Source organism: Euphorbia lathyris, chromosome 9 (assembly GCF_963576675.1).
Source record: "Euphorbia lathyris chromosome 9, ddEupLath1.1, whole genome shotgun sequence".
Classification (NCBI taxonomy): Eukaryota; Viridiplantae; Streptophyta; class Magnoliopsida; order Malpighiales; family Euphorbiaceae; genus Euphorbia; species Euphorbia lathyris.
In genome coordinates, this window is record NC_088918.1 from 75,820,877 (window position 1) to 75,829,115 (window position 8,239).

Sequence of the window (8,239 nt, forward strand, 5' to 3'; positions counted from 1 at the left end):
AAATGGTGGTGTGGGCATAAACGTTGAAGTTCTTTAAAACGTTCCCAAGCCTCATAAAGAGTTTCATTATCATTTTGAGAAAAAGATCTCAACTCTTTTATGACTCTTGCGGTTTTTGCTAAAGGAAAATATTTTGATAAAAATGCTTGGGCTAATTGGTCCCAAGTTTCAAAAGTTGCGGCTGGCATAGAAGTTAACCATTCTTTGGCTCTATCCTTCAAAGTGAAAGGAAAGAGGCGAAGTTTGATTGCTTTGACAGTCACGTCAGTTATTTTAAAAGTGTCATAAATTTCTAGGAAATTTGTCAAGTGGGTGTTTGTTGAGCGATTACAGCAAGTGCACGGTTTCGCTTGTAGTAATAAAAATATCGATCCCACAGAGATACGTTTTTTAACGAAAAACTTATTTTTGAATCTTTAATTTCGAACTTTGTTAGATTTATAAAATGTAAATGAAAAGTGAAAGTTGGATTAATTGAATTTAGGAAATTTATTTGATTGAATTTGTGAACTTTGAGTATTTGAAAATGTTGGAATAAGATTTTATATTTAGAATAAATCGATTGTTAGAAAGATCTTCTGATTTTAAGGGTGAATTTTACAAAACAGGAACATTTAGAACTATTAGAAAAAGGAATGAATATGTTCATTTGCATTAAGCAAAGAAAACAACTTAAACTTTGTATCGATTATGATGATGAAATAAATGACGGAACCTCTAATTAATTGGCTTTGAACGCAACAAAACCCTTTCGGGATAGTTGCCCTTACTCAAATTAACACTCTTTCGAGATGATAATTTGCCTAAGTGTTCAACAAAGTTTCCTTGTAATGATTTTGAATTCAAGTGCATATTAATGAAAACACCAGCCTCACTTATATTGGATTGGTTACCATAAGTGCTGCATTACGATTTGTCGAATAGAACAGACTTTATTAGATGAAAAATAAATTGATACAAGTTTACAGAGAATAAGGAGCATCGAGTTCTTCGAGGGCGTGCAAGTGAAGGGCTTGATCGGTTCCGCTTCCTTGGGTTTCCTTAGGAGGTTGTCAGGCTCGGGGGCGAACACTTTACTCAATCTTCTCGCTGTAACTTCGTAATAGGGATTCGGTCGGCCACTACCATGATGCAAACTATAACTGGAACAATGTCTAAACGCTACTGAGTTGTATTTTAACTATAAACAATATGTGTACCTCATCTTGTTTTTGTACAGAATCTAATTTCTAACTCTCGAAATGTGTTTACTTAGAACTTCGACATAAGTTCTACGCTCTGATTTCTATAACATTTCAATATCAATATCTATATATTTCTTCTCAACATCAACCCTTTATTTATAGGTGATGAAGGGTTGAGTTTGAAGTGACGTGTCCGTTGGTTAAGAGTCGTGTCCGCTGTGAAAGGACGTCTTTATCCACTTGAACGAACGCGTTTCTTGGATTTTCAGCATGTGTTAAATGCTTGTGATGAATTTCTGCACTTACCGAGGAAGACAATCCGCGGCCGTGAATGACGTAGCACTGAGCTGAGCGACGGACGAAGGGAGAATTGGTTATACCGCGCGTGTCGTGGCCGCGGGTCTGGGATCCTCTGTCGCGGCCCGGCAGGTTTCCTTTGTTCTTCGCTTTCGTTCGTGTCTTCGACTTGGCGCTTTCGATTTACGTCGTCTTTGACTCCTTTTGTAGGGTTTTTCTTCTGTTTTTGATCCTTTTTCGTTCCTATTTGGATTTTACCAAATATTTAAGTACCTTGCAAGAAAGAAAGATATTCGAAAGTAAAAGTAATCTAAACAGATATAAATAACACGAATTCGTAATAAAAATGATATAAATGTTAATGATATTTAAGGTATATTTTGGGCTTAACAAATCTCCACACTTAATCTTTTGCTAGTCCCGAGCAAAATTTCACTGAATTTATTCCTTAACTAATCTCTTTATGAAAATAAAGCATATATCTTTGTGTTTACCTTTTAAATTAGTTAAGCCGAAAAGACTAACTTCGCATGGCAAATTTATACGCAAAATATCAAACTAACTTAGTATAAATACGATATATCATTCGTCTTGTATTTCAATGTTTAAATTGAAGCATTCAGGACGATGTAAGCACGCATGTTATTGAGTCTTTCATCTCAAGGCATTTCAAAGCACCAAATTTCCTTTCCCAAACTTGATTTATTATATATGAGTATTAAGTTTAATTTATTTGCTTAGTTACGCCCGTGATAAGGGTGGTCTCGATCGTAACTTTATATGCATTTGTTTTGTGTTCGCTTAAGAGGTACCGACCATGCCATGGGTGGACGCAATCGTTACTTTAAACTTTAAACACGCTTAATTTTTCTTTATTTAAACGTTCCTTTCATACCTCGATTGTGATAAGGGTGGTCGCAACCGTGGACAAAAGTACGCTTTACTTTTTATTTCTTCCCTTTCATACCTCGACTGTGATAAGGTTGGTCTCAATCGTGGCCAAAAGTTAAGAATACGATTTATTGATTATAAATTGTGACTTGGGAAAAAGAAAGATAGCACATTCATCCTATATTGACTTAAAATTCAACATGTATTATGACTATAGTTTCCTTAAAAACTTCAATTGGTGTTAATGTAAGACAAAATCAAAACCGAGCTAAAATTGTTAGTTTAATTTAATGCCTATAAACCTAATTGAAAATTTAAAATAATATTTATTGTATCATGAATTTCATGATATGAAATAGAGATTAAAAATAAAGAAGTTTTTTACTTAAATACATTTACTCGAGACAATTTTTACTTAAAATCGTGTCGAAGATTTGTGAAAATTTTGAAAGTATATTACCCGTATAGAAATATTATTTCTATCGATAATGATAACCTAAAAATAATCATAAAAGATGTTTAACTTATGATTAATTGATAAATGTAAAAATGATATTTCATAAAAATGTTAAGTTTTTTCATTTGTTGCAATATAGTTAAAAAATGTTGCAATATACGTTGCATTTGTAATTTTTGAAAAACAAGTGAGTGTTGCATATATTTATTCATTCATTTGCATACATTCATTCATTCATTCGTTTGCATAAAATGATATATGTATATATCTCCTCCCACACTTATATTGGACCATGTCCTCATTGGTGCAAAAATGGAGATAAAACATTAAAGATAAAGCAAACGGATATAAACGAAAGATATAGCAAAACAAGCATTCATCATAAAAATAAAATGGAAATTGTACGAAACATAATAAATATAAAAATGTACGAAACTAAAATAGAAATAAGATATGAAAAATAAAAGATAAAACCTAGGCATGTGGCGGGGAATCCGGAGGTGTTGGTGAAGTTTCCACGTTTCGGCGTCGGAAAAATGAAAGCATCCGATGCCGAGTCGAACGATGCGCACGCCTCAAAGTATTGAGGTTATCATTCATCACCATATTGTTCTCCACCAAATCGTCAATTCTCAAATTCATTTGACGATTATTTGCATTGATTTGGTTCAAAATCCGCCTTAAATCCACCGGATCAGTGTCCTGGGTTGCTCGGGCTTGTGGGGCAGCATCTCCACCTTCCTCCGCTCCTTCTTCATTGGTACCTACATTATGAGAACTAGAAGCACCCCCACCCATAGTGCCACGAAGATGTGCAATACGGGTAGCATACGAAATAAAAACAGGAGGAGCCGCAGAAACCAACAAATGAGCCCGCTCAAGAGCCGCAATGTCCAAAACCGGAACATATCCATGGTAGGTGGACATATCAAAAGTTGCCAATTCATCCCGTGCTCCCAAAACAATAGCGGTGATCAAATTACCGAGAGGGACTTGAGTGGTGTGAGCCCTCGAAGCACGATATAGATTGTCAAAAAGCATTCCAATGCTATCAACCCGCAAACCCTTGAACAAACAATCCCAAACAAACAAATCCCGGACTTGAATCTTGGAACTCTCAACACGACCAAAAAGTGAAAAGCTCAAATACTTGTGAAAGAAGAACACACAATTGTCCTTAATTAACTTGCTCGAAGTGTTCTTAGAATCAAAAGAAGTTTGGTCAGACAGAGTTTGCCAAAAAGAGTTATTGTCAAAATCCCGAGGCTTATCATAAAAGTCACTAGTAGGGAAACCAAACATGTTACCCATAGCCTCATAATCAACTGTATAGGTAATACCCTTATTCCGAAAAGAAATTTCAGTCCTCTTCTTGTTCATTATTAAAGTAACCAAAAACTCAACCACATACTCTTCAACTTGTGGAAAACGCATAGAAGCAAAAGTTTCCCAACCCAAAGTCTCAAGAAAAGCAGTAATTTGTGTAGAGAAGTTCAACTTTCTTACCGAATCAAAGTCAAGAAACTGCATATCCACGAACTTACGATTGGGGTTTGAAAAGTGCTTGAAACGGCTAACTTCTTCCTCAGAATGGATGTCAAAATAAGCTCCGCAACTAATCCGAAGGCGATTAGCCTCAGTGACAGCCGGCTTGTGTCCAACATGCTTTGCTCTAGGCATGGTTATGGTGTTTATGTGTTATGAATGTTAGGGTTTAGAGAAAAAGATGAAAAGAGAGAAAAGCTTAAGGATGAAGATGAAGTATATGTGTTGTGGATTCTTGAGGTTGAAAGGTGTATGGGATTGAAAAGGGTAATGATGAAACAGGGAAAAGAAAAAGTAAGGTATTGGGAAGAGGTAAGAGTAGTGGATTGGTTAAATTGGAGGTGATGTAAGTAATAGGTATATATAGGGGTTTGAATAAGAAGGTTAATAGTTAGAGTAGGAATAGGAATTGGAATAGGTAGAGTTAAAATAGGAAGAGTAATTAATATAGTTAGAGGTTGAATAGGAAAATGTGTAAATAGAGGAGGAATAGGAAGAAGAATAGGTATAGGTTAAATTGGAAAAGGAAAAGGTATAGGAAGAATGGGAAGAGAGGGAAAAATAGGTCAAAAATCGGACCTGGAGTGCCTGAATTACGCGTGTCGCGGTCGTGGATTGGTATCCGCGGTCGCGGATCGCGTTTTTCAACCAATTTTGTCTCTGAAATTTATCGAAGAAATATCTGAAGTTACCGAGAATCTCTCATTCGCGGCCGCGAATCGCGCTGGGCAGCAAATTTTGTGTCTGAAATTTTCTGGAATTTTTCTGATGTTACCGTGGAAGCGCATCCGCGGTCGCGGATCACCTCGTGGCTACCCAAAATCAGCTTATTTACTTCATTTCGTGCATTTCCTTGATAAATCCTATCCTGAACTCCTTAAAAATGTCATCTGTACTTAAAACATAAATGTGAATCATTAAATGATAAGGAAAACCAAAGGTTTATCCTTATTAATGAAAAAATAAAAATAAAAATTGCATAAATTTATGAATGTTAAAATTAGTAATATGAAAGGGTTGGAACTAAAATTAAATGAAGCATTAATGTGCATTTATTAATTGAAGTTAATTGAATCTTATTTAAAGAATTTGAAATTTAATTATGAACATTTAATTAGTCATTAATGGATTAAGTTTGTATTTAAGTGATTCATTGGTCTAGAATTACGAAATTAAAATGTAACCATATCACCAAAAACAAAGTATAATGCAAAAGAGAAATTTTTATTTATTTAACATATATATACATATATTTTACAAATAATATGAAACATAAACTATGCTAAAAATTCGTCCCTTTTAATCGGGATTTTCTTAGCTCTAAACCGATCTATTTTCAACTGCACGAAGGCTTGACGTTCGGGTGCAGAAAGAAAATTTGGTCCCGATCGAAAAACTCGCTTGACTAGACCTTCAAATTCTAAGAATTCATAGTCTAGCATAGGGAAAGATTCAGCATCACTCCAAGGAACAGAAATAGTGCCCTTGGTCCCTAAAATTATTCCGCAAATGATATTCCCAAACCCAACCTTCTTAGCCTTGGATCTAGATGCGGCAACAAGACCCTCCATCAGAATTTTTGAAGAATCAACCACATTGCCTTGAAATATATCGCTAAGGACATAAAGATCAGATTCTTGGACGACACTACTGAACGTGCGACCGAACAGGCTGTGACTCAGAAACTTATGCAAATATAGCATAGAGTTGGAATGGAAAGACTTATTATAGGCAAGTTTTGGGTTGAAAGGCCAGATGCCGGTGAGCATTCGCCAAATATCCGTGGACGTCATATCTCTTCCATGATGGCGTTTGGTAGCATCCTTCAAAGGAAAACCAAACCAAGCATGCAATTCAGGATATCCAAAAGTGAATGTTTTGCCATCCCGACAAAAACTGAGACGCACACGACGCTTGTTAACAAAACGCACAGTGCAGAAAAACTCTAACACCCAGTCTCCAATTATAGGAAACTTCATATCGACAAATCTGGTCCATCCTAATCGCTCCATGTAGCGACTCATATCGTCTTTGATTCCTAATTGATCATTAAGAAAGTCGTCCATGTACAGCATTCCGACAAAGAATGTGTAACGAAGTTTCAAGAAGCGCCTTCCCTCATCGTGATTGAAGATGGGAAAGTTACATCCATAACACTCTGATATATCCAAATGTTTATTGCGCGAAGCAATAACTTTCTTAGATGAAGTGTTTGAGGAAGCCATGATTTTTGGAAAGAGTAAGGAAGAAAAGTTCTGAACTTTGTGCTTGTATTTGTGAATGGTAAGAAAATCAGAGATAGGTCTGATAGAGATGAAAAGAAAGTGACAGAAAACTAGACCATTAGGACCTATTTATAACATCTTAGGACGAAAAGAGGTGTTGTTTCGAAGTGAAAAGACACGAAACAAACCTTTTAGAATTGAAGAAACTTAATGTTTCTTTGCTGAAGAGTTACAACTACTTGAAAAAAAACAATCTGGGCGAAATTTCCCCCGTGTCGCGACCGAGGATGCTGACCCGCGGTCGCGACACGCTGATTTTCCTGCGAAAATCAGTTGTCAAAACTTTAAACTCCTGATCCTCTACCGAGAATTCTCATCCTCGGTAAGTTCAGAAATTTTTCCCTTCAATTTTCAATCAGAATTCTCAACTGAGAACCTGAAATCCTCTACAAGTCCATAAATTTTCCTGACTGCTAAACATCCCCAAATTCTCAACTGAGAATTTGAAATTCTCTATAAGTCCAGAACTATTTTTACCTTGTTAAGAATTCTATAAATGTGAATTCTCAACTGAGAATCTTAAATTCTCAACTGAGAATCACTGAATTTTCTAATTTTTATGAAATTCCTAAAAATTAATCATGACTTGAATATATATTTCTATATCTAAAATTCTAAAATGATATAATCTAAAACAAAACAAAAATAAAAATAAAAATAACAAATAATAAAAATAAAATAAAAATAATAAAACTAATATTTAGAAAAATGAAATGATTTAAATGTCAGGAAATCTTGTTACGAAACTAGTTCCTATTTCGGAAATATTTTCGTAATAGATTTTACATCGATTACCGTTAACTTTGAAACGCTTACCATTAGTTTCCTCAAGTTCCAAAGAACCATAGTCGAAAGTTTTGACGACTAAATACGGTCCATCCTATCTAGATTTAAGTTTTCCCGGAAATATACGAAGCCGTGAATTGAATAACAACACCTTATCTCCAACATTAAAGTGTTTGACTTTAATCTTGGCATCGTGCCATTTTTTCACTTTTTCTTTATAAATCCTTGCATTTTCATACGCTAGATGACGTAACTCATCTAACTCATTCAAATCGAGCAAACGTTTCTTTCTTGCTTGTTGTAAATCAAAATTAAGTTTTCTAATAGCCCAATAGGCTTTATGTTCTAATTCAACTGGTAAATGACATGCTTTTCCATACACCAAACGGTACGGAGTCATTCCTATTGGTGATTTAAATGCAGTACGGTATGCCCATAGCGCATTATTGAGTTTTTGTGACCAATCTTTTCTTGATGACGAAACAGTTTTCTCTAGAATCCATTTGAGTTCTCTATTTGAGATCTCCACCTGACCATTCGACTGAGGATGGTATGGCGTTGACACGCGGTGGCGTACTCCATATTTTTTCATAAGCATATCGAAATTCCGATTTATGAAATGGGAACCGCCATCACTAACAACATACCTAGGACAACCGAATCTACAAAATATATCGTCAAGAAAAGTAATAACTACTTTAGAATCATTTGTAGGGGTTGCAATTGCTTCAACCCACTTTGAAACATAATCAACGGCTACTAATATGTAAGTTTTGCCATTGGAAGGTGGAAAA

The 8,239-nt window shown here is 35.3% G+C and overlaps 1 non-coding gene across 1 annotated transcript; it reads left to right on the plus strand.

Moving 5' to 3' along the window:
- LOC136207673 (small nucleolar RNA R71) lies at positions 1 to 107 on the plus strand. The gene has a single exon (XR_010676803.1). It is a non-coding gene; the product is annotated as a small nucleolar RNA R71 (small nucleolar RNA).
- The last annotated feature ends 8,132 nt before the right edge of the window (positions 108 to 8,239 follow it).